Source organism: Schistocerca gregaria, chromosome 5 (genome assembly GCF_023897955.1).
Source record: "Schistocerca gregaria isolate iqSchGreg1 chromosome 5, iqSchGreg1.2, whole genome shotgun sequence".
In the NCBI taxonomy this organism is placed as follows: domain Eukaryota; kingdom Metazoa; phylum Arthropoda; class Insecta; order Orthoptera; family Acrididae; genus Schistocerca; species Schistocerca gregaria.
Window position 1 is genome coordinate 427,537,892 of NC_064924.1, and position 26,638 is coordinate 427,564,529.

The 26,638-nt window shown below is 40.3% G+C and overlaps 1 protein-coding gene across 5 annotated transcripts in view; it reads right to left on the bottom strand.

Annotated features, from left to right (window-relative positions):
- Window positions 1-21,399, bottom strand: part of LOC126272862 (uncharacterized) — a 65,289-nt gene extending 43,890 nt beyond the window's left edge. Inside the window, exon 1 of one of the 5 annotated variants that reach the window (XM_049976079.1) lies at window positions 20,990-21,094. The gene's annotated coding sequence lies outside the window, so the exon portion shown is untranslated. Of the gene's footprint in view, window positions 1-20,989; window positions 21,095-21,240 lie in introns of those variants that run through there. The other 4 variants (XM_049976077.1, XM_049976078.1, XM_049976080.1 and 1 more) reach the window with 4 other exon arrangements.
- Between the last annotated feature and the right edge of the window lie 5,239 nt (window positions 21,400-26,638).

A 26,638-nucleotide genomic window follows, 5' to 3' on the forward strand; every position in this document is an offset into this window, starting at 1 on the left:
TTTTTGAAAATGTTCAGTGAAGTGATGTTGCATGAAGCATGCTACAAGAAGTACATTAATGAGAGAATGATAACAGCTAGCCTTCGACATCCTCAGGAAACAACAGGTGTGCTACGCCGGTCGCAGGAAAAAGGTCAGTTCAATTTCAAAGAGAAATGCTTCTTATTTGCAAAAGGGAATTCTGATGACATTTTAACCATAAAATTGCCATATGTCAAACGAAATTTTGTTTACAAAATAATGAAATTGGAAGTGCAATCGACAGTATTAGAACAGGCTAAATGGCGTGGTGATGAATTTGGTCAAGAAGTGACAGAGCGGATTCCAGATGTAAATGATTTGGTTGCTGCAGATAGGCGATGCCACAGATTTTGCTACAGAAAGTTCTTTCACCGTGTTTCAGCTACTGGACAGACTCGAGGTTACCCACCTGCAACACAAGTAGATGAAGGCAGGGAGGCTATATTTGCCTACCTGGAAACCAATATGGAAGAATGTCAGTTATCTGTGGACGATCTGTTAGAGCAAATACCCACATCACCTCGTCCTGATATTCGAACTGTCAAGGCTCGCCTTCTCCAGAAATATGGTGACGATGTGGTGATAGCTGAAACAGCCTCAAAGCCAGGCACAAGAAGATGCTGACGTTATGATTGTAACATCTGCCATTTCAAGAACCAAAGATTTTGGAAGTGTTGTCATTATTGTAGGAGAAGATGTTGACCTGCTTTTGCTCATGACCGGTTTGGGGCAAGGCATTGAAAACTTATTTTTCTTAAAGCCAGGAAGAGGAAATGCAGAAGACAAGTGGTTTTCCACTGCATCTTACAAGTTTGACAGTGAATATATTCTGTTCACTCATGCCTTTAGCGGATGTGATGCAACATCCGTTTTTTTTGGTCAAGGAAAAATCAAGTGCTGCAATATTGTTGCAAAAAAATAAACACCTAACCTCAGTGCTTTGCACGTTCAATAAACCACATGCTATCCGTGAAGAAATAATAACAGCAACAAAACAGGTTACTATCGCATTGTATAGTGGAGGTGTCAGCAGTTCCCACACACTAGACCATTTGTGGTACCAGCTATTCGCCAATTCTGTCACAAAAAGCAAACTGAATCTTGCATGTTTGCCACCTACACAAGATGCTGCACAACATCATTCGCTACGGACTTACCAACAAGTCCAAAGATGGATGGGAAACTGGAAACCTCTTGAGAAATGAGGCTGGAATCACAGTGACCACGGTCGAATATTCGTTATAATGAGCCAAGATCCAGCACCTGAAGCACTTCTTCACATTGTTTCATGCTCATGCAAGCTGAACTGTGGCAGAGCGTGCTCCTGCAGAAAAGCGGGTTTGAAATGTTCTTCAATTTGCAAGAAATGTATTGGGGTCAACTGTGAAAACGTGCCAAAATTTGTATATAAAGACAGTGAAGAAGATGTTAGGGAGGATGTCGAGGAAACCACTGACGAAATCAATGAACTTGCTGAGGCTGACTCGCTGTTTAAAGAAGAGGTCAATCTGGGATCAGCTCTATGTACAGACCCTGAATCCGTAACTCAAGGTATTTCTGGTAACACTGAGAAACTTGGCACATCAAAATGTTGGACATGATGCTCGTACCTGTCTCAAGTGCGCTAAAGTGCGATATTACAAGTATTACACACCCAGAACAGTAAACATTTTTTAGTAACTGACAGTGCATTTTAATTGCAATAAAGCTACTTATTTTTAAATGTCAACTGTGTGGCCTTTATATGCAAGAATACTTACCTACCTAATTAGGTTGTCTATTGCACTAATAATAGTTCAGTTTCCTGAGACAATTTATTGTGTGTGTGTGTGTGTGTGTGTGTGTGTGTGTGTGTGTGTGTGTGTGTGTGTGTGTGTGTGTGTGTGTCTTAATGGTGTATTGTTATATTTATAGTTTTACAAATACCAGGGCTGAGGTGGCCCAAATTGAACTTCAGGTAGTGATGTAAGAATCACAATAGTTGGATGCCCAGCAATCCTCATGTTGCATACAGAGAAATTGAATAGCTGAAAGTGAAGTGGTAAATTCCAACATATAGCATGATGTGTAACGTACTTAAACTATACAAATAGAAACTGAAAAAACAGTGTTCAAAAATAAGGTATCTTGCCACTATGCTCGAAATTTGAAAAATTGGTATTTTTTGATGCGCTGTAGCGCCTTAGATACTGGGAGTAGAAAAAAATGGTAAGAATCAAATTTGTAGAGGATTTTGTGCTCTTTAAAAAAGAAAATAGATGTTAAAGCGATAGGAGCAAATGAAACTGAGATATTTTGAAAAAACTGAAAAAAGTCCGAAATTTTCAAAGTTTTTTGACTGCAGAAAGTTTTCCCAAGAAAAATTTTGTTGGCAAAACTTGGTTTTGTAACCTTTTCAACAATATGAACGAGTCAGAAAAATAAAATCTTCTACCCCACCTTTTGCAAGGTATATCTGCAATTTGACTGGACTAGAGCTGGTATGTCCAAAGGTGCTGTACAATTGCCCAAGAGACTACTGCCACAGGAGATATGGGTATTTAATGTGCCCAGGTATGGAAATACTGAAGGCAAGTACAAAAAGGCTGTTCTAAGGGATCAGTGTGCAGTCCATAGTTTTGGGATACAGCATTGGAGCCCACACCACAGGAGTTACATGACAGCAGAAACGCAAGTGGACTGGTAGCATTTGCAGATGATGTGCTGTTCACTGTAAGCGGTGACTCCAGAAGAATTTAGAAGACAAATGTAATGTAGCTTTCCATGAACTTGAAAGTTAGTGTCAAACTGTCACTAGCACCTTTCAAAACTATATACCTCCTGCTAGAAGGGAACATAGCAAGAAGCCCTAAAACAAAATTAAATGATGTAACAATTAAGAGAAGTGCAGAAATGAGATATCAAGTGGTATTCCTGGTCTTGTGTCATAACTTTACACATCATATAGAGAAGTCAGGTAGAAAAGGTACAGACACGATGAACAAAACATAACCATTGCAAATAGGCAATATAGGCTTCCTTTGAAACAATCATAGTATGCTACCAATCTATATTAGCACCAGTTGCTGGATACAGTGTGAGCATTTGGCTCATAGATTGCAGCTTATGAAACCATCCTCATTATTGACAAGAATTCAATGAGGAGTGCTACTAAAATTAACAGGTGCCTACTGTACTATTCCAAATAATGTGTTGTTAGTAATTCTAGGAATATGTCCATTGTACTTGGAAATTAGTAAAGGGATGCCCTTTATGTGTCAAAGAAAGGTAATCAAATGGAAGTATGAAGGATACTTGGAACTAAGGCCAATAGAAACAAGCTAATAAGAGATCACATATTACCACTGTGTTGAAATGAATGGGACATATCAGGTGCGGGCAAGAGAACATCCAAATTTCTTCCTACCATCAGAGAGATACTAAAAATGAGTTTTCCTAACCTGTCAAATGGACTAATACATTATCTGACTGGCCATGGTCTGTATGCTAAGTGTCCATAACAAATCAAAAGATAGATGAATGATAATTGCACCTGAGGCAGTGTGGGCATTCCACAGCACACAATGGGTAATGTGCACTCTATGAAGACACAGTGTGTAATGGCCATCAGGCATTAAGGATGGTGGATCCTAAAGCAGCACTGAGTGTGTCAACCTGGAGCATCTTGGACAATATTGCAGTCACAGCATCCAGGAAAGCCAAAGAAGCCTTCGCGATGCATTCGACTGCATGTCATCATACTGCTATTCCATCCAGACAGTTTATTCTGCAGCTGAAGAGAAGACAACTGAGGTGGGCAACCAAATGGTTTCTCAAGAATTTACGTTTTTACGTGCAAGTGATTGACAAAGTGTGGAATTTAAGATGTTACAGTGAATCATGTAATTGTTTGTTATAGTAAAAACACCACTAATGTGCTGCCCCATGCCCAAGAAATCCTGCAGACAGTTGCTGTTGACTGGAGCAGGTTGAGGGAAAATCCACCAGTGCAAACAAAGATCTACAATTTAAACACACCACAATAAATGAACAAAAACAGAACTGATTATGTAGTATTAACAGTAGTAGTAGTAGTAGTTGGGTGGTTGGTTAAGGGTGTTATTGTAGTTTTGCCATAGAGGCAGCTGTGGTATTAACATATCTGGAGTATCAGTTTCTGAATTAAGTATCAGAAATAAATAATTGATATAAAAATTTATTATTATCCCAAGGAAAAAATGGAAAAGTGCAGTTTGCAGTAAAATATGCAACTAAAACGTGAGGATAATCTTGTTGGTGGTCCAAGAACAATTGCTGATATATTCAACAAATATTTTTTTTAGGAGTAATAGAACAAACAGGAACTCAAGACTCCATAAATGAACCCATAAATATTCTGCATGCCAGTGTCCCTAGCACAGTGCAACAGATCAAATAACAGTCACTATTCCACAAATTGAAATGGTTATTAAATCTCCAAAAAGTAATAACCCTACTGGAACTGACCATGTATATTAAACTATGAAAATACTGCTGCATCCTTGTATGTCAAATCCTTTGCCTCCTTCTTGATGGATGACTTAAGCACATGCAGCTGAAAAACCTCTATAAACAAAGGAAGCTAAGGCAGATACTAAAACAATCAGCCAGTCTCACTAGTGACAAGATTTCCAAGGTTTTAGAGAAACTAATGCATGCCAGGATTTTTAAGCACCTCAATGAGCATAATATGGAACTGTAGGCTATGCAAAAAAAGACAGGAGAGTTGCTGAACAGGAGGTAAAGATTTGTGCCTACAGTCTGAAATAGAACACACAAAATTTGGATTAGATACCTGACAGAGGAACAAGGTCATGGGAACTGGGTAAATATAATAAGCAATGGGCAAAATTGGAACAGCTCATCAACATCTTCTTCTACATTTGAGCTTATAATAGTGAATAAATTTGACTTGTTACTTGAAGTAGGATGGGTAGAGCCTCATTCTTCAGCTGTAGGTCACAATAGGATGCAGCAGACTTCTAGCAAAGAAACTATGTGTAGATCAGTACCAAAAGAGACTAGGAAGAAAAAAGTCTTGCTGGTAGGTAGTGGCCATGGGAGGGCTTTAGGCCAGGTGGTGCACGGAAAATTCGGAACAAGGTACCAGGTCACAAGCATTTTGAAGCCAAGTGCTATTCTTAGCCAGGTGACGGGGGACATAAGGAATGTCGTGCAAGGGTTTTGGCAAAGAAGGTCAGGCTATTGTAGAAGGTGGAGTGGAGAACAGCCTGGCTAAGGACAGAAATTGCATCAGGGGTGAGCTGGATGAAATAGGACCAGCAACTACACACAAAAAAGTGTGTTTTGTAGATGTTCTGCAGCAACATGACCAGCCTTAGGTCAACACTGGTGTGAGTCGTGTGAACACTGAGTTGAGCAGGCTGCTGCTGACTGATATGAAAACTCATATTAGTGCAGTGCCTGTTTCTACAGTTGGGGGATGGGGATGTACTTAACATGGTTTATGCATGAATAGGAGAGACAAAGATAGGTTGGATCAGCTTCTTGCAGAAAATGTGTGGGGGCCACCACACATCCCTCTGGTTGCATCTGCAAGATCCCTCTGGTTACTGGAGTTACATTTCCTAGTTCAGAATCAGGATTCAGTCACACTGCTTTGAAAGAAATCAAAATAACAGAAGACCTCCACAAAATACTTGAGAATGCACAGAAAAGTAAGATTAGCTTACTTCATCAAAATATTAGAGGATTCAGTAATAAGGGTGAGAAGCTTTTTGCCTGTTTGGAGAATTTGGAGAGCTCTGAAAAGACAGACATCCTGTGCCTTTCTAAGAGCCACATAAGCACAGGGTTAACTAAGTTACATACAAAAGATACACACTCGCAGCCTACTCATGCATAACCAATATGGGTAAAGGAGGAGTTGTTACATATATTAAGAAGAACACAAGTTAAAAAACATTGAGACTAGTAGATTTTTTAGTGGTCAGCATACAGAAGTGTGTCCTTGTGAATTAATACTGAGAAACAGTTCAGTTTTAAATATAACTGTGTATATATCCTCACTGGAAAATTTTGAAGTCAGACAGCAGCAAGCATATGATAGCCTACGGTAATTTCAGTGTATATTTTCTAAAGGATTCTGAAAGGAAGAATAATCTGGAAACCTTATTTGGATCCTAAAATTTGATCTTAGTTATTAACTTTCCAGCACAGATGGATAAAGACAGTAGGAAAACTCACAGAGCTCTGAAAATAATTTTCCTTTGGTGAGGCCCAAAGTAAGACAACAACTGTTTACCCTGTAACAAATGCTTTCTCTGATTGTGATGCAAAGTTAGTTGGGATAAATAACATAGTGCCTTACAGTTAGAATAACTGATGACTCCTGGACAAATGTTTTAAATATTAGTTTATGGGAGCTAACCTGGGATGAAGTTTATAATGAACCATGTGCTAACATAAAATTTAATCTATTCCATGATAAATTCATATCATTATTTGAGAATGGCTTTCTACAACAGCTAATCAGAAAAGACATTAAACATCCATATAAAAAACTATGGACTACTAGAGGGATAAAAGTATCTTGTGAAAGGAAAAGGGAGATGTATCTGCTGGCAAGAACAAGTTGAGATGCTGTAGCAGCTGAACACAACAAACATCACTCAAAACTACTAAGAAAGGCTATTAAAAATCAAAGAACATGCACATAATGTCAGAAATCTGTTACTCCAACAACAGTCTTAATGCTATATGGAATGTAGTTAAATGGGAGACAGGACAACTCACCACAGAACAAGATAACATCACTATGAACTGAATAGAAGTGTTATAAATGATGAATAACAGGTAGAAAATATATTTAATATAAAGGGGAGTCAAAAAGTAAAGGTTTTTTTACAATTTCTGGCCATAGCGCTTGTAACACTGTTAGTATACAGGGTTGAAGTATTGTCATCTGCATCAATTCTATACAATGTGTCACCCTTATTGCCGCATTAGTCGTCATATTGTAGAAGGCTGTGAAACGTGGCAGCTCCATTGTAGATCTGCACCAAGAAGGAAATGAGGGCAAAGATTTGATTTTTGTTTGTGGTAGGTGTTAAAACATACAGAAGTTATTTGTTAAATACAAGTGCAGTATGGTGACAGCTGTTTATTGTGAAGGAATATCTATAGATGGACAGAGCACTTCAAGCAGGGAAGAACTTCTCTATGTAACAAGGAAAGATCAGACAGGCCATCAACGTCAATGACTGAGGACAATTTGGAAGTTGTTCAGGGCATGGTGATGGAAAATAAATGAATCACAGTCTTATCTAAAATATGTAATGCATCACTAACTCAAGGAATTTTTCTAGACAGACTGTAATATTCTACTGTCAAACCCTTCCTTAAGTAAGGTGATAGGAGAGATGTCATAACTAAAGACCTGTTCCAGTGAGCATTCATCATTTTCCAAAATTTTTGGGATGGTGCTGTTTTCTGGAATAGTATCTCACGTTAGTAACAATAATATCCTAAGAAAATCACTGTTGGGATTTCAGAATATTTGCTCAACTGAAACTGCCATTTACATTTTCACTCATCAAATTTTACAAGCATGAAATCATAACATAAGACCAATAGCATTTTCTGTGATCTACCTAAGACATCTTACTATGGGAATCCCAGTATTCCCCTACATTAACTGAAGTTTTATTGGATTGCTGGTATAGCTGATCAGTGGATAATGTCATATCTAAACATAGGAATGTTGAAAGTTGTACTTAATAACTCAACCAAGATTCTTGGGCCCAGAAAAATATCTAATAAATTTACATTCCACCTAAGATCAAATCAAGAACTTTATCGATGATTTGAAAATATCACCACCACAATGTTGTCCTATGGATATATTAAAAGAATGGAATCAGAGAGGCTCGCCAACAAGATTCTTCTCTTCTAGGAGAACAGGAAGACACAAGTTCCATGAGTGAAAAAGTGCACTGGGATCTAGAAAAATGCAGGATCACATCAGAAGAAATTGTGAACAGGCAGCTCTTTAGGAAAAAGGTTGCAGGGGTGAAGGATTTCTTCAAGGAGAAAATGAGGAAGAACAGAGTTTTCTTGGCAGAAGAATGTGCACGAGTGAACCAACAGATGAAGGAGTAATGGCAAAAGAGGAAGGAAGAGAACTTTAGAAAGTGAGGGAAGTTGTGTAAACGTAGCCATAGATGGCTGTAATGAAAATAAATAAATAATTCAACCAATGTAGTCCAGGGACATTATTCTGACTGGGTAGAAATCACATACAGGGATTCCCAATGCTTAATCTTAGAGCCATTACTGTTCTTCATATATTTAAATGATCTGCCATCTAAAGTACAATAAGTAGAAACAGTTCTTTCTGCAGATGATGCTAGTATCAAAGCATACATACAGAAACAGAAGAACTAATAAATAATGTTCTTGAAAGTATCACTGACTTATTTTCTGTGAATGTTCTCACCTTCAGTTTTTTTTTTTTTTTTTTTTTTTTTTTTTTTTTTTTTTTTTTTTTTAAGTATATTCAGTTTTGCACACCTAGGAATACTACACCAGTGATAAGTTAACACATGATGAGGAAATAATAAGTAGGATAGAAATTTCAAAATTCTTATGTGTTCATACTGATCAGAATTTAAATGGTAAAATGCATGCTTTGGAACTCATAGAATAACTTGGTTCAGTCACATTTGCACTTAAAATCACCACAAAGGTCATGGAGAGGCAAATCAGTAAGCTATCATATTTTGCACATTTTCAGTCAATAATGTTACATAAAAGAAGGCTGTATACATGGAAGAAGCCTGGAGATACTGACAGGTTTCAAATAGATTATATTATGGTAAGACAGAGATTTAGGAACCAGGTTTTAAATTGTAAGACATTTCCAGGGCCAGATGTGGACTCTGACCACAATCTATTGGTTATGACCTGTAGATTAAAACTAAAGAAACTGCAAAAAGGTGGGAATTTAAGGAGATGGGACCTGGATAAACTAAAAGAACCGGAGGTTGTACAGAGTTTCAGGGAGAGCATAAGGGAGCAATTGACAGGAATGGGGGAAAGAAATACGGTGGAAGAAGAATGGGTAGCTTTGAGGGATGAAGTAGTGAAGGCAGCAGAGGATCAAGTAGGTAAAAAGACGAGGGATAGTAGAAATCCTTGGGTAACAGAAGAAATATTGAATTTAATTGATGAAAGGAGAAAATATAAAAATGCAATAAATGAAGCAGGCAAAAAGGAATACAAACGTCTCAAAAATGAGAACAACAGGAAGTGCAAAATGGCTAAGCAGGGATGGCTAGAGGACAAATGTAAGGATGTAGAGGCACATCTCACTAGGGGTAAGGTAGATACTGCCTATAGGAAAATTAAAGAGACCTTTGGAGATAAGAGAACCACTTGTATGAACATCAAGAGCTCAGATGGAAACCCAGTTCTAAGCAAAGAAGGGAAAGCAGAAAGATGGAAGGACTATATAGAGGGTCTATACAAGGGCGATGTATTTGAGGACAATATTATGGAAATGGAAGAGGATGTAGATGAAGATGAAATGGGAGATATGAAACTGCATGAAGAGTTTGACAGAGCACTGAAAGACCTGAGTCGAAACAAGGCCCCCAGAGTAGACAACACTCCATTGGAACTACTGACGGCCTTGGGAGAGCCAGTCCTGACAAAACTCTACCATCTGGTGAGCAAGATGTATGAGACAGGTGAAATACGCTCAGACTTCAAGAAGAATATAATAATTCCAATCCCAACGAAAGCACGTGTTGACAGATGTGAAAATTACCGAACTATCAGTTTAATAAGTCACAGCTGCAAAATACTAACGCGAATTCTTTACAGACAAATGGAAAAACTAGTAGAAGCCGACCTCGGGGAAGATCAGTTTGGATTTCGTAGAAATGTTGGAACACATGACGCAATACTGTACCTATGACTTCCCTTAGAAGCTAGATTAAGGAAGGGCAAACCTATGTTTCTAGTATTTCTAGACTTAGAGAAAGCTTTTGACAATGTTGATTGGAATACTCTCTTTCAAATTCTGAAGGTAGCAGGGGTAAAATACAGGGAGCGAAAGGCTATTTACAATTTGTACAGAAAGCAGATGGCAGTTATAAGAGTCGAGGGACATGAAAGGGAAGCAGTGGTTGGGAAGGGAGTGAGACAGGGTTGTAGTCTCTCCCCGATGTTATTCAATCTGTATATAGAGCAAGCAGTGAAGGAAACAAAAGAAAAATTCGGAGTAGGTATTAAAGTCCATGGAGAAGAAATAAAAACTTTGAGGTTCGCCGATGACATTGTAATTCTGTCAGAGACAGCAAAGGACTTGGAAGAGCAGTTGAACAGAATGGATAGGGTCTTGAATGGGGGATATAAGATGAACATCAACAAAAGCAAAACGATGATAATGGAATGTAGTCGAGTTAAGTCAGGTGATGCTGAGGGAATTAGATTAGGAAATGAGACACTTAAAGTAGTAAAGGAGTTTTGCTATTTGGGGGGCAAAATAACTGATGATGGTCGAAGTAGAGACAATATAAAATGTAGACTGGCAATGGTAAGGAAAGCATTTCTGAAGAAGAGAAATTTGTTAACATCGAGTATAGATTTAAGTGTCAGGAAGTCATTTCTGAATGTATTTGTATGGAGTGTAGCCATGTATGGAAGTGAAACATGGACGATAAATAGTTTGGACAAGAAGAGAATAGAAGCTTTCGAAATGTGGTGCTACAGAAGAATGCTGAAGATTAGATGGGTAGATCACATAACTAATGAGGAAGTGCTGAATAGGATTGGGGAGAAGAGAAGTTTGTGGTACAACTTGACTAGAAGGTGGGATCGGTTTGTAGGACATGTTCTGAGGCATCAAGGGATCACCAATTTAGTATTGGTGGGCAGCGTGGAGGGTAAAAATCGTAGTGGGAGACCAAGAGACGACTACACTAAGCAGATTCAGAAGGATGTAGTTTGCAGTAAGTACTGGGAGATGAAGAAGCTTGCATTAGATAGAGTAGCATGGAGAGCTGCATCAAACCAGTCTCAGGACTGAAGACCACAACATCAACAACAATGTTAGATGGAATAATGTTCTGGGGTAACTCATCTTCAAGAAAGAAAGCCTCCATTGCTCAAAAATAGGCTGTAAGGGTTATCTGGGGTGCACACCCACAATCATATTGTAGACATCTGTTATAGACCTGGGCATTCTGACTACTGCTTCACAGTATATTTATTCCCTCACGAAGTTTGTTGTAAATAATTCACTGTGGTTGAAAAGGAGCAATGATGTACATAATAATGAGGAGTATTCAATATGAAATCAAACACTTTCTTTTCTCAAACAATTTCAGTTGGAAAAAAAATCAGAATTCATCGTGGAATATTGCAGTATATTCCCACTTCAGCTCCTATAGTTTCTTTAAGTATGAACAGGTGGCAACGCTGTATGTAGCATTACAGTGTCTGTAATGGAGATGCATTACAAGCAGAGTGCTTTCACTGAGTTTCTTTTGGCAGAGAACCAGAACGTCACAGATATTCAAAGACAATGGCAGAATATCTATGGAGACCTCACAGTGAACAAAAGCATGGTGAGTCATTTGACGACATCTGTCATTGTCACAACAAGGTCACGCAAACCTGTTTGATCTCCCATATGCTGGCCAGCCACACACATCTGTGAGTCCTGCAACATCAGGAGTGTGCTTCCACTCTCATTTGAGGTGATTGATGGATCAAAATCAAACACTTTGTTGCTCAACTAGACATCTCTGTTGGTAGAGCTGGTACATTCGCCCACCAGTCGGGGTACTTAAAGGTGTGTATCCATTGGGTTCCTCGCTACATAACAGAAGACCTTAATGAGCAATGAAGGACTGTCTGTGTGGAATTGCTTGTGAATTATAAGGCTGATTGTGACAATTTTTGTTGAACATCATCACAGACAATGAAACATGGGTTCATCACTTCAAACTGGAAACCAATTGGCAACCCTACGAGTGCCACCACACCACTTCTCCACTGAAGAAAAAGTTCAAAGCTGCTCCCTTAGCTGGTAAAGTCATGATAACAGTATTCTGGGACTCTGTCTTATGTCCTCTCTCATATGCAATGAAGTGTATTTTGCTACCCTCAGGAAATTGAAGAAACAATTTCAATGTGGTTGTCACCTCAAAAATACAAACAAACGTATTCTCCTGCAATACAATGCAAGGCCTCACACAAGTCTGTGCACCTGAGAGGAGCTCATAACACTTCATTTGACTGTTCTTCCCTACAGCCCAGATCTCACACCTTACAACTTTCATCTGTTTGGCCAAATGTAAGGTGGACTCTGTGGATGTTACTTTGTGGATGCTGATGAGGTTACTGATGCAGCAAGATGTTGGCTCTAACAGTGACCAGTACAGTGCTGGCATACAGGCCCTCCCAGCAGGGTGGCATGTCATCACATTGAAAGGAGATTTTGTTGAAAAATTTGGTTTTGTAGCCAAAAGAGTGAGGAATAATGTGGTGTATTGGAATTGTGTATCAACCCAACATGTTTCCAGCAGAAAAATGTTGCCCAATACCAGAAGGAAACAGACATTCTGTACCATACAATAAAGTCATCTTTAGCACAGAAAGGGGTGCACAATGCTGCAACATGTGCAATGTGCAAGTGAAATGACTTTTTCCACACTGTTACGATCGATCATGCAAATGATCCATCGAACTTGCAAGTAACTAATGTATCATCAGCAAGATACAATTTGAATTTCAGAAGGGGCTATCAACAGATGATGCAATATTTCTATTTGCTGCCAATATTTTGGAGTCCATCAACAAAAAGATAAAGGTGGTTGGAATATTTTGTGACAAAACTTTTTTACACAAAACTATGTATCTACATATATGTGGTGCAGCAGGGAATCGCTTCATTCATATCATCCAAATAGAAAACAGAAAGTTGTACTGGATAATTGAGAATGTGTCTCAACATCATCAGTACGGGGTACTAACATATGTGGAGTGCCTCAGGACTCAGGTCCAGGCCCCTTACTTCTTATTAATTTTATTAATGCTCCACCTCTTTAGACAGAATATTGTAAATTCAACATCTTTGCTGACAAAACTATGCTACTTGCTCATAATATATTAGAAGAAATTGAGGCATTAGGTAATAAAGATTTTATGGACATTGTGAACTGTTTCATAAATGGTTCTTTCTGATATTAACAGCAAAAAAACTAGTTTCACCTTCACACAACCTCTAAAGATGAGGAAAAAGGTGAAAAACTAGGTGATCAACATATAGCTGGGGTGGATCATGCAAAATACTTGGGCCTATAGACTGACAACAAACTAAACTAGTGAAACCACATCCTGGGCCTGTGCAAAAGCCTGAATTCTGCAACTCATGTTTTACATTTTGTTTGCTTTTATATAGATCTAGGAACCACTAAACTTGCTTATTGTGGTTATTTTCATGCCATTCTAGATTATGGATTCATATTTTTGGGAAATCAACCACTTGCTATAACAGTGTTATATGCACAGAAAAGAGCCAAAAGAATAATGAGTGGAGTTCACCCTAGAGCCACAGGCATAAATCTTTTTGAAGAACTTTAAATCCTCACGTTCATTGTACAATGTATATTGTCCCTGATGTGTTTCACCAGAAAGAAAGCACAAAAAAAGATATCAGCTATGAGTATGCAAACTGAATATGCTACGGAAAGGGCTCAATATCAGTGGCTGTAAGTTTTTTTATGCTCGCCCTTCATAAATTAAGCATTTAGCAGACTTAATGCAGTTCCTATTGTAAGGGTCACTTTACAATATAGAAGAGCTCCCCAACCACAATGTAGAGCATCCATGTACCTGTAATGACAGGTACATCCCCGTATCCTTATTTGTGCTCCTATCTATTTATTATTGTAAAAATATTTAATTTTATGTAATAGACTTTATGTAATATTTATTTTTTTCTGTAATATTTATTTATCTGAAAAATTTATTTTTCTGAAATAGAGCCTAAGTTGTAGATACACTGTCCACTCACATTATTGTGACGATGTCAAAAGCTTGATTCCACCTTTCACAGCACAGCATGTGCAGGGAGAGAGGCAACAGGGATCCAGAAAGTACCGACAGGGATGGGGAGCCATGCTGACTCCAGTCTCGTGACCAGCTGTGCTAGGTTTCTTAGTTCACAATACACAAGCATGAACAGTTCTACTAAATTAGTCCCACAGATTCTCAATTGGGTTTACATCTGGAGAGTTTGGTGGCTGTGGGAGTATAAACCCACACTGGTACCCTTCGAACCATGCTTGTACACTGCGAGCTGCGTGAAACATTCCATTGTCCTGCTGGTAGATGCCATTGTGCTGAGGAAAAATAAACGGCATCTAGGGGTGGACACTGTCCCCAAAGATAGATGCATTTTTGCATTGATCCACTGTGCCTTCCACAATTATGAGATCACCTGGGGAATGCCACAAAAACATTCCCCAGACCATAACACTCCCTCCTCCAGCCCGGACCCAGACATTTCACTTTGTACACATTGAGGGCCATCTGTCCAAAGGAGTGTAAAACGTGATTTACCTGAGGAGGCCACCTGTCACCATCAGTGGACATCCAGTTGTGGTATTGGGACACAAATTCCAGCCTTCATCACTCACTGGCAGCAATTATCATGGATGCATGAACCAGGCATCTACTGCAGAGGACCACTCACAGCAATGTTTGCTGAATGGTCATTGAGAGACACAGTTGGTAGCTCCTTGCTGAAAGGTTAGTTGCTCAGAAGTTGCACATTTATTCGTCCATACACATCTCCATAGCTGTTGTTCATCCCTATCGTCTATGGCCAGTGGTACATCACACTTGCTCAGTGGCAATTTTGGAAAGTGTCATTTCGCCATACATGATAGACTTGGTGGCATGCAAACAGTTTACAGACTTATTCATTTTGGAAATGCTTGCACCCTTGCCCAAAAGTCAATGATAATGCCCTTTCGGATGACTGAGAAATCGCTCCATTTACACATTACAGCAATGACTGTACTGTTTTCCGTGTCCTCCTGACACACTTTAAATACCCTCCACTACCAATGTTGCCACCTGGTGTCTGTGAGTTGACTTTGAACAGAGGCAGTAGTCACATTAATGTAACTGGACTGTGTGCTTTAATACGAAACTGATTAACAGTGTTTACTTAACACTACAGACTGTAACCGCAACAAATTTTAAAACTGACACATTCCATGTCCTTATATGTAACATGGATCACCAGAACATGAAATAAGTAAAATAAATTTATACTACTGCATTTAGCTATCTTATGTCACCTCAGGCTGAACTACTAACGCAACATGACTTTTTCTGCCAATAAATTATTCTGACATGCAATCAGAGGCTAAGTGAACCAGTGTTTTCAATTCATCCTTTCACTCCTTCATGTAGAGAGCATGGTTAGAATCCCTCTGTGCATCCTGTTTTCTGGTGCAATTGGTTCAGTACTTTTTTTGAGATACCTTTGTAAACAAAGCATAACAGATTGTATTAACTAAGTGTGATAAGACCACTCTTAATCCATACATACATAAATGATTTGATGGGCTAGATGAGCACCGATTTATGACTGTTTGCTGATGAAGCTGCCATCTCCAGCAAGTTGATTGTTTGGTTGATTGGGGGAGTAAAGAAACAAACAAAGAGTCCCTCAGTCCCTTGCTCAAAGAGTGGTGCATCCAGAAGTAGAAACAACCACTGAAAATGCTTTCTCATTTAGTTGTGTGATTCACAATAGTAAACATGAGAAGGTTAAAAACATAATGAAAATCTTTTGTACTGTCAATAATAAAAGCAAAACAAGGAAATATGGAAGTCAGAAGGTGTGCATCCCCAAGGCTCTGCATGCAACAGAAAATGTCCCACCTACAGCTGTCACATCCCTGATCCAGTACAGTCAAGAGTGCCCACTGTTCAAAAGAGTGGAATACTGTGAATAGAAAACAGGGTGCGGCAGAAAGGAGACAAACAGAATCTCAAGGAAATTAAAACAGAGTAAAAAAGGGATGAAGAGTAGCCTGCTCAAGGCAGTGGAATCACGGAACACCTAGACCTAGCACACAGTGGCAGACGCCCCATCACCAACCACCCTGCCCCTGCTCGGAAAACAGATTAAAACCTTATAACTTAGAATAAAAATCGCTTTCATGGACAAAACTGAGAACCAAGGTCAACCACCCATGAATTGTCTGCTAATATTAAAAGCAATGAGTCCTGAAGTCCATACTTAGTATGGAGGACCAAAAGGAGGGGGCATTCCACCAAGATATGAGCTACTGTCTGTAAGGCTCCACAACCACAATGTGGAAGTGTCTTGCTACACTAAATAAGACTATGGATTAACCTGGTATCACTGATGTGGAAATTACATAGGATAGTTGATCCCTTCTGGGAGAATCAGAAGGAACAGCATTACACATATCTTTGACTATGTGGAGTTTATTAGATGAGGCAGGAGCCCACCAGATATCATTCCATTTCCGAGTGAGCAAGGATCTCATGTGCATCCACATAACTGCACCTTGGACTACCAAAAAGCGAATGGTGAACAAGTAAGTGCTCCTTAAGTCAAATGGTCAGTTTGTTCACTCATTACTTGTCATTATGTGTAGTGCAAAAAGTGAAGTGCAAAGAAGTTGGTATGGTGGTATTGGGGTATTTTTCGAAGTAGGGGTACTGTGTCCTTATTGCGTGTAAGAAAAGGCTAAATGCAGAAGAATATGAACACATTTTGCTGCATTGTGTAATGTGTACAGTACTGGAACAGTTGAGAGACAATGACTGATTGTATATGAATGACAAAGCATCCTGTCATAAAGCAGTCTCTGTGAGGCAATGGTTTGTGGAGAATAACAAATCAGAATTGAATTCACCTGCCCAGAGTCCCGACCTGAACCCAATGCGACGTCTTTGGACTTCCCAGCGTACAGGTCCCTATGTTTAATATCACTGTATTCTCTGGTATGAACTCTTGAGAAAGAGTGGGCTACCATTCCCCACAGTTATTCAGACACCTCACTGAAAGTGTCCACAGCACAATTCAAGCTCTCATAACGGTGAAGGATGAATACATCCCATATAATGTCCACTAATAGTTGCCCAGATATTTCTGGTGTAGATATTACTGTTAGCGGTGTTGAGAGACAGCTAAAATCGCTAAAGCTGAAAGAAACACCAGGACCCGGTGGAATCCCTATCAGATTCTATATTGAACTTGTGGAGTTATTTCCTATTTTAATCATCATCTATCATAGATCCCTCGAACAAGAAAACTGTGCCCAGTAGTTGGAAGAAAGCACAGATCACATCCGTCTTCAAGAAGAGCAGCGGAAGTGATCCACAAAACATGGAACACACCAATATTCTCGGCACTCATTTGTTGCAGATTCCTAGTGAGATATCTCGAACAGAAAGACCTCCTCCATGCAAACCTGTACAGATTGAAAAACAGCGATCATGTGCAACCAAACTCATATTTTTCTCGTATGGCACCCGAAAAGACTGAATCAAGGCAGTCATGCTTATTATCAAAAGTACGAACATGTCGGGTATCAAGGGAAATTTGTGTCTGTATTACAAATTTCTTGGGATGTAGGTCACAGTATGTTACCTTCGATTAAGGGCCATTAATAGATGTAGAATTTACTTTGCGTCTGTCCCAGGGAAGTATGTTGGGGCCTTTGTTCTTCATGTTGCCTTGAAACCAATATTAATTGTTATTTCCAACATTTCGCAGATGATACAGTCATGTGTAAAGAAGCACGGTCTGAAAAGATCTGCAGAAACATTCATTCAGATCTTTGTCACATTTCAAAGCAGTGCGAATATTCGTAACTTGCTTTAATTGCTCAAAAACGTAAAATTCTCAATCCAGTCATAAAATGAAAATAAACGTGGTATTCTATAATTTCAATATCAACGAGTCACAATCGGAATCTGCCATTTCATTACACTTTGTCGGGATATGAAATGAAACGATCGCGTAAACTTCGTCATACGTAAGGTAAGAGGCAGATTTTAATTCATTGGCAAATTACTGGGGATATGCAATCAGTCTACAAAGGAGGTTTCTTACAAATCATTCATGCCACCAGTCCTAAAAAATGCTGAAATTTGTCACACTCGTAATAAATAATACTAGCAATGGATACTGAACATGTACAGAGAAGGGCAGCACGGTAATATGTGTGTTTTACCTAAGGGAGAGTGTCACGGTGATGCTGAAGAAACTCAACAGCTGTTGCTGATTACGGGCTTAAGGAGACTAAACATGTAAAGTCACCAGTTTACTATTTTATGTTTATTACAATAATCTGTAGAACAGTGCAGTGCATTTGCTGTTTGGTATTATGGCAATTCCTGTATTACTTAACTGATGCAAAGGATGCTGATAAAATAAGCTAAACTATTAATCCCCTGGACGGAATCAATGTCTGCATCTAGAGTAAATTCTGCGATAAAGTTTTCAAAATATTTGTGTGGCGTGTTGCTGAAGCGGGATGCGGGTAACAGCCAGAAATGCACCTCGCTGAATGTGGGAAAACGCCTAAGCACCACATCCATGCAGGCCCTCGCCCTTAATCCGCCGGGCGGTTTTTAATCTGCACTGGCACATTTGCCCATATCTCAGTGGGCGCATTTAACGCACGGCTATCCGGGAGGGCGAAGCTGAACAGGCACACTTGGAATACAAGTGCAAACTATCCCAAGAAAGCATACTGACAAAGTTTCAAGAACTAGTTTAATGACAATCTAGGACCCTTTCGCATCCCTTCAGTAGGGATCGTGAGAACAAGATTAGACTAATTACATTGCGCACAGATGAATTTAAACAGTATTACCGTGCTCCGTACGTTAATGGAACGTTAAGATGGCCTAATATCTAGTACCTTGAGAAAAGTATACCATGAGACGAACCCTCTGACATATTAACTCATTTAATCTTCAACTTAGATCACAAAAGACCAAGAAAACCAGGAAACGCTTCACAATAGATGCATATCAAAGTGAACAGGAAAGCAGTTAGAATTGTGAAGTCTGACTCTATTTTCAACAGCAACAAGGCACAGACTTCGCTGAAATGGTCAATCCAGCGAAATTTTATCTCTTTAAGAGTAATATATACCGCTTCATCCAAAGTCATAGACAGGAGGCACTGTGCCATCAAAGCTGTTTTTTGTATAGTGAAATCGTATATGTAGCAAGGACTCCGAAATAGCACTAAGGTACTCGATATGGAAGATAAGCATTTATTGACTCAAAGAAACGTTTATACGTATTAACGTATACTGAGGCGATTGCTTGTCAGAAGTTCGTAAAGTGTTCAAATTTTCGTTTCATACTTGACGCACGTTTTCATTTGCAATACTGAGACAGGTCTTGTGGTCACAGTTAAGAATTTTCCATTTTTTTTGTCTGTTTGGTTGCGAGTTACAGTATTTATTTGTATGTTCCGTGGATCATAATTGTGACCTCGTCTCGCTACAATATGGAACGAGTCAGTGCTATAATTACTCTCAGGGAAAAATACAGCACGTTGATCATTTAGAAGATTCTTAAGGTTTTTTTATGTTCACGTTTTTATCATTGCACTTCAGCGAGAATAAACAGTGTTTTTCTGTGAGTATTTAACAGTTTCGAAACTAGTTAAATAATCTGTCAATCCCAAACGAAAAGATTGCGTGTGATCTTGTTCGCACGTCTTGCAAAACGACGTCCCGTCGCACTTGCAACGAAGTGCGTAGTTGTGACTGACAACTGAGCGACGTTGCGGCATAAAGGAGCGGGGCTGTCGTTATAGCAACGGCCAAGCGTGGATAGCGTGAAACAGTACTTCTGTTGTTTGAATGAATCCGAAGAAATGGAAAGCTTTGAATTGCTCATGCTTATAGAGACCTTCCCGTCAACGAACATACAGTCCTTCCCGCAAGCAACTTTTACAGAAATTTCTACACCAACATCCAACCTCTGCAAATTACTGTGAAGCGCATGGCAGGGCTTACTTCTTGTGTAACACGTTTCCTCTCGTTCCCTTCATGCAAGTATCGCAGGAAGAATGAGTGCTTAAATGCCCCTGTGAGATCAGTAAATTACTAAAATACTGTCGCTTTAATCAGGCTCAGTAAGCGTGTTTGGAAATATATTAAGCCTACCCTTTGAACTAATGGTAGTTATTGTTGCCGCTGTTAATGTTGTCGGCTACCCCGTTACAATGTTAAAACACTATACCGGAAATTATGAATTGTACGGGCTAATTTAGGGCGTTTGAGTCGCAGTAGTTTTAGAATATTCAATACTCTTCTGGGATTCCATGCTCTCTCTCTCTCTCTCTCTCTCTCTCTCTCTCTCTCTCACACACACACACACACACACACACACATAACTAAGAATAATAGGCTTGCGGAATCATAGCGGTCACCCTGTAATATGCAGCAATCCCTGTTATAACGACTCTAGCAAATTATGGGCCCCAAGTCTAATAAACCGAAGAAAACTTAGGCCTACTTAAGAAACACCATAATGTCTCCCACTGGCGGCGCGTAGGTATGCTATTTTTTTTAATAGTGTCTTACAGTAAACTTGTTTTGCTATAAAACTCTGAGCTATACTAACATGTGGTAACAAAATAGAACTGCGAAACTTACTGCTGACTTGAAAATTTATACCAGGTATTTCCTGACGGAGAGACGGTATCTTTCTGAACAATGGTATCCAAATTATTATATCCAACATATTCGCCATACTGGAAAATATACAGCAGAGGATATAAAAATGACGTTAATGAGCATTATTTGCCCCTCTCCCGTTGCTCTTCTCGATAAAAAAAATCCAATTATACCGATATGCTCTGAGTCTTACGAGATCGAATGTGTCATTTCATGCTTACAAACTTCATGAAGAGCTTTCACATTCAACGGGTCGAATTAGTAAAAGACAGTTGATCACATTTTTGCCCTCTTAGGTATTTCGTTCAGGAAGATGTTCCACACTACTGGAAAACAAAACATCAGGCCAACACTTCTTGTTTCATTACGCTCCGCGTGTTTCACACATAATTGAGTGTGACATGTAAAAACAGCGTATTTATAGCGGTCTACATCATACATTTCTTGACATATATACTGCTAACGTCCTTACCTCGTATCGGCGTACGAATAGGAGCTATGCTAGTACAACTACAGTAGCACCGACTTCCATCACAAAGACAACCCTTCTCCGTAACTATGTAGTACTGCACTCGTCGAATGACGTTCGAGGGACGGCACGATTTTCGTTCGCTTGTTTTGACCGACAATGCGCCAGCCAGAGACGCTACACATAGCAGACACCTGTGAAAATGTTGATGAAGTGGATTTTAGCAACATTTTCCCATCTTTAAGAGCCGGTTATAATATTACAGGATCAACTTCAACATTTAGAAACCTACGAGTACAGATACTGCGAATGAAAAGCCTTACACATGCAATTGAGACGCATGTTTATTTGAGCAACAATGTAAACAAGTGAAATTCTCTACCTTCCATTTGCTAGAGGTGCAGGCAGCGCGAGAGTGACTGATGTTGCTCTGTTTACTAACAAATATCGTGTCTGACCTCTCTCTCATATGAATAGTTGCCGTTGAGTAACGGCAGAATTCTTTTTCAGAGTTTCTAAAGTTGAAAATTAATCGAATATGTTAAAAATAAAAAGAGATAGCCACAATGATAAAACATCAAAAACTGTCTATAGCGGAGTATCCTATTAGTATGCTATTTGCTGAAGAAACTGTCGACCAGCTTTCTACATCCGCTACATCAATCACATTAGAAGACTTATAAAGAAGTAAACAATAGTTGTCACTGTCGCCATGTTGACGCTTGTTTGGGCATTGTCATTGTCAAGTACTCATGTTTTCCAATTCGCTGATGGCTTCGCCGAAGTCGTGCAATTTTTTGTCGAAATTAGTGAAATTTGTATGATATTGTCTTGCATGTTTTTGTTTTTAAATAAAGGAGCTGTAAATGTCTTTGTTAAGTAAACTGGCAGATAAAACGGGAGACAGTTTACATTGTTAGAAGGTCCTATAGTATCATTGCATGCATTCGTTGCAGTCGATAACGTACAGCATCGATTTTGACAAACGAACACATTTTAGAGAACGTCCAGAGCTCAAAATACAGCATCGATATTGATGACGACAACGACGGTGAATATGACAAGAAATCAAGATTTGCAGCTCCTGATTCGAATATAACGGGAATGTATAACATCGGGAAAAGTATGCGCAGCTACTGCGATCCACATTCGAATGACGAAATGGCTAAACCGGTGGACGTTATCGTACAACTTGTCGAGCATTTGATGCTGAAAATACACTGCAAGAAATTAACCCACTATTTCTCCAAAAACAATAACGTGCTGTATCCTGATGTCGGGACGTCGCGATTTTCGCGGAATGTTCTGGATTTTAGGGGTAATTCTCCCTCCCACGGATGGCTTCAAAAATGGACGAATACATGAAAGCTCCGAAATGAATGTTTGAAAGCGTCTATGGCGGTAACCAAGAGAATTAGAATATGGTGCGTCAGGACATCGCGATCAGCCAGTGAATTTGTAGAGTAAAAACGCAGGAGGTAGGTGAGCGCCCAATGCCTATCCAAGTTTTCAGTTGGCTCAGGCTGTGGGAATTTGACTGGCAAGCAATTTGTGGAATGCATATCCACTTCTAAAGACAATAAATATAAAAATCTGAGTGTATATAAAAATTTGATCTTCAATATTTCGCGTAATTAAGGGCCGATTTTAAAAATTTTAAATGCTGTCATAAGCTACTCATTAAGAGGAGTAATCTTATGTTAAAAGTTTAACACAGTAATACAAGTCTTACAGTTAGAAACTGTGGGTTTGTCTCAAGATAAAGTAACTGATTGCACGCTATTGCTCGGACTTTAATCGTCAGTAATTGAGAATGAGGGCACTTAACAACTTCCAACAAACGATAAAATTTCAAACCTTTCAAACTTTTTCTCATTGGACCCCCCCCCCTCCCCAACTGAACCACCCACCCACCCGCCCCCCGCCCGCACACACACACACACACACACACACACACACACACACACACACACACACATAATGATAAAAGGAAAAACGTTCATCGCCTACTACATTTTCGCTGTTCGTGCAGTGAAACTTCAGTATCACGCGTGACGTTTTAATTTATTACTTTTTGAACACCTACTCTATTCGCAACTCAGTTTGCAGGTAGTATCTATATACACGCATAAAAAAAGTTTTGCATCACCTCGGGTCCGAGAGTTCCGGAACCTGTACAGAAAAATGGAATATGGATAAATATAAACATCATTTCCGCTCTTTTTATTGCTGATGAAAGCCACATATTGTATGTTGTACCACCATACAGCGAGAACTTCAGAGGTGGTGGTCCAGATTGCTGTATACACCTGTACCTCTAACACCCAGTAGCACGCCCTCTTGTATTGATGCATACCTGTATTCGTGGTGGCATGCTATCCACAAGTTCATCAAGGCACTGTTGGTCCAGATTGTCCCACTCCTCAATGGCAGTTTGGTGTAGATCCCTCAGGGTTGTTGGTGGGTCACGTCGTCCACATACAGACCTTTTCAATCCATCCCAGGCATGTTCGACAGGGTTCATGTCTGGAGAACACGCTGGCCACTTCAGTCGAGCGATGTCGTTTTCATAAAGTTCGTCATTTACAAGATGGGGGCGCGAATTGTAGTCCATGAAGACCAATGCCTCGCCAATATGCTGCCGATATGGTTGCACTATCGGGCGGAGGATGGCATTCACGTATCGCATAGCCATTACGGCGCCTTCCATGGCCACCAGTGGCGTACGTTGGCCCCACATAATGCCACCCCAAAACAGCAGGGAACCTCCACCTAGCTGCACTCGCAGGACGGAGTGTCTAAGGCGTTCAGCCTGACCGGGTTGCCTCTAAACACGTCTCCAACAATTGTCTAGTTGAAGGCATATGCGACCACACTCAGCGGTGAAGAGATCGTGATGCCAGTCCCGAGCGGTCCATTCGGCATTTTGTTGGGACCTTCTGTACCGCACTGCATGATGTCGTGATTGCAAAGAGAGACCTCGCCATGGACGTCGGGAGTGAAGTTGTCCACGATGCAGCCTATTGCGCACAGTTTGAGTCGTAACACGACGTCCCGTGGCTGCACGAAAAGCATTTTCAACATGGTGGCGTTGCTGTCAGGGTTCCTCCAAGCCATAACCCGTAGGTAGCAGCATCCACTGCAGTAGTAGACCTTGGGCGGCCTGAGCAAGGCATGTCATCGACAGCTCCTCTCTCTCTTCTTTATCTCATCCATGACCGAACAACATCGCTTTGGTTCCCTCCGAGACGCCTGGTCACTTCTCTTGTTGAGAACCTTTCCTGGCACAAAGTAACAATGTGGACTCGATCGAACCGCGGTATCGACCGTCTAGGCATGGTTGAACTACAGACAACACGAGCCGTGTACCTCCTTCGTGGTGGAAGACTGGAACTGATCGGCTGCACTTTCGCTGCAGAGAAAGCATGTCCCCACTTTTCTACTATGCACAGAGCTGTAGATGGGAAGGAATGTTATTATTGACTAAAATCTCCACTGAATGAATTCCACTATAACATTGCAGCTGAGTGGACCACCGTTCTCGTCATATACCCCTGACATCATCATAAGGTAACAACGCGTCCTTAAGTAAGCTGTTGTTAACTTCCGGCGTGAGATTTTACACTCTGACATTGACATAACCCAGTTCCACATAAGGAAGAATTACCATACTTTTGGAACCATCACGATGCTTAAAGGTAACTTGAGAATCATGACATAAAAGCAACCTATCCGCTTGTAGTGGATTCAAAAACTTTACGGAAAAGACATAGTTATCAGAATCAAAATAGGTAGTATGAACCTGACCAGATGTCACATAGATTGTATCGATGAGTCAGTCCTGAATCTCCAGAGATCCGGGGTAGATTGAACGCATGGATTTGTCGAAACTAAAGCTGACTGTATCTTTTCTTGGAACACACTTGGAACCCACGGTGAACATAATGAACTGGCCACGCCGCTACCAACAGACATACACAACAACTGACACTAAGGACCAAACGACGATGTGACACACACGAAGGCAGAAACGACCGACGAAAAGCTATACACGCGCGCGCGACGCTTTGGTGGGGCGGTTAACCAACAGCCTTCCCGCTGGGCGCTCGAGGGTGAACTTGCCATTCAGCTACGGAAGCGGTCGATCTTGAAAGCATCTTCCAATAATCTACGGGGGTTACTGTGCTGCCATCTGGTCATTCGATGTGCACCACACGTCAAGGGTCGTATAGAATTCGTGATGCAATGAGCAGTATCTGTTCTGCGTTGATGGGCGTCATAGTAGTCTGACTGATCCGTATATGCTCCACAAGCTACTGCACAATACTTAGGGAGATTGCTTCTTGCTCTAATTAGTCATTGCCTACCATACTCAAATGACTGTATTTGTCACTGAATAGCTTTCTCCTAGTCATTATGCAAGAAGTATGACAACTGCAGTCGAATTGTTTCACACATAAATGGTGTGACGACACAAAATGATGTGTTGCATGGTTCAAAATGGTTCAAATGGCTCTGAGCACTATGGGACTTAACTTCTGAGGTCATCAGTCCCCTAGAACTTAGAACTACTTAAACGTAACTAACCCAAGGACATCACACACGTCCATGCCCGAGGCAGGATTCGAACCTGCGAGCGTAGCGGTCGCGCGGTTCCAGACTGTAGCGCCTAGAACCGCTCGGCCACCCCTACCGGCGATGTGTTGCATGCTAAACATCAATTCTATGTTCGTTTGTGTGAGATATACGTTCCTGTCGATATGTCATCAGATTCATTTGTTCGGGCTCTGGATCGTAGACTTACACCTGCTCGTAATGCTGCGTTTTTAGGCGCTTTTCAGTGTGACCATGTCTATGATCTTATTGTCAGATTGCCCTCTCGTAAGTCACCGGAGTTGGAAGGTCTGCCTGAGGAGTTTTACGTGCGTTTTCGGCCTTTGTTGGATACTATTTTTACATTGATTTTGAACGACGTATTGAGAGGGGGATTTGTGCCTGACACTTTTAAAGTGGGCAAAATTGTTAATTCCTAAAAGTTCTAGTCAGGCAGTAACTGATAAATTTCGCCCGATTGCCTTATTACACTTTGATTATGGGACTGTGGTGAGGGCGGTGAATAGCCGGCTGTCTGCGTTGCTGAGGAAAGTTGTTGCTGATAATCAAAGCTGTATTCTGAGTCCGGTAGCTGATTGTCGTAACGTTATATCGGTGGCTACTGTTAGTTTTGTTCCTGGTGTTCTGGCATTTTTGGATTTTGACAAGGCTTTTGACCGGGTCAGACATGGCTTCCTGTTCCAGGTATTGTGCCGTTGGTTTCACAAATGACGCGCGATTGGTCTCGTGTAATTTGTTTACGGATATCCAACGTTTGGTGGCTATCAATGGCTAACTGACACCACCG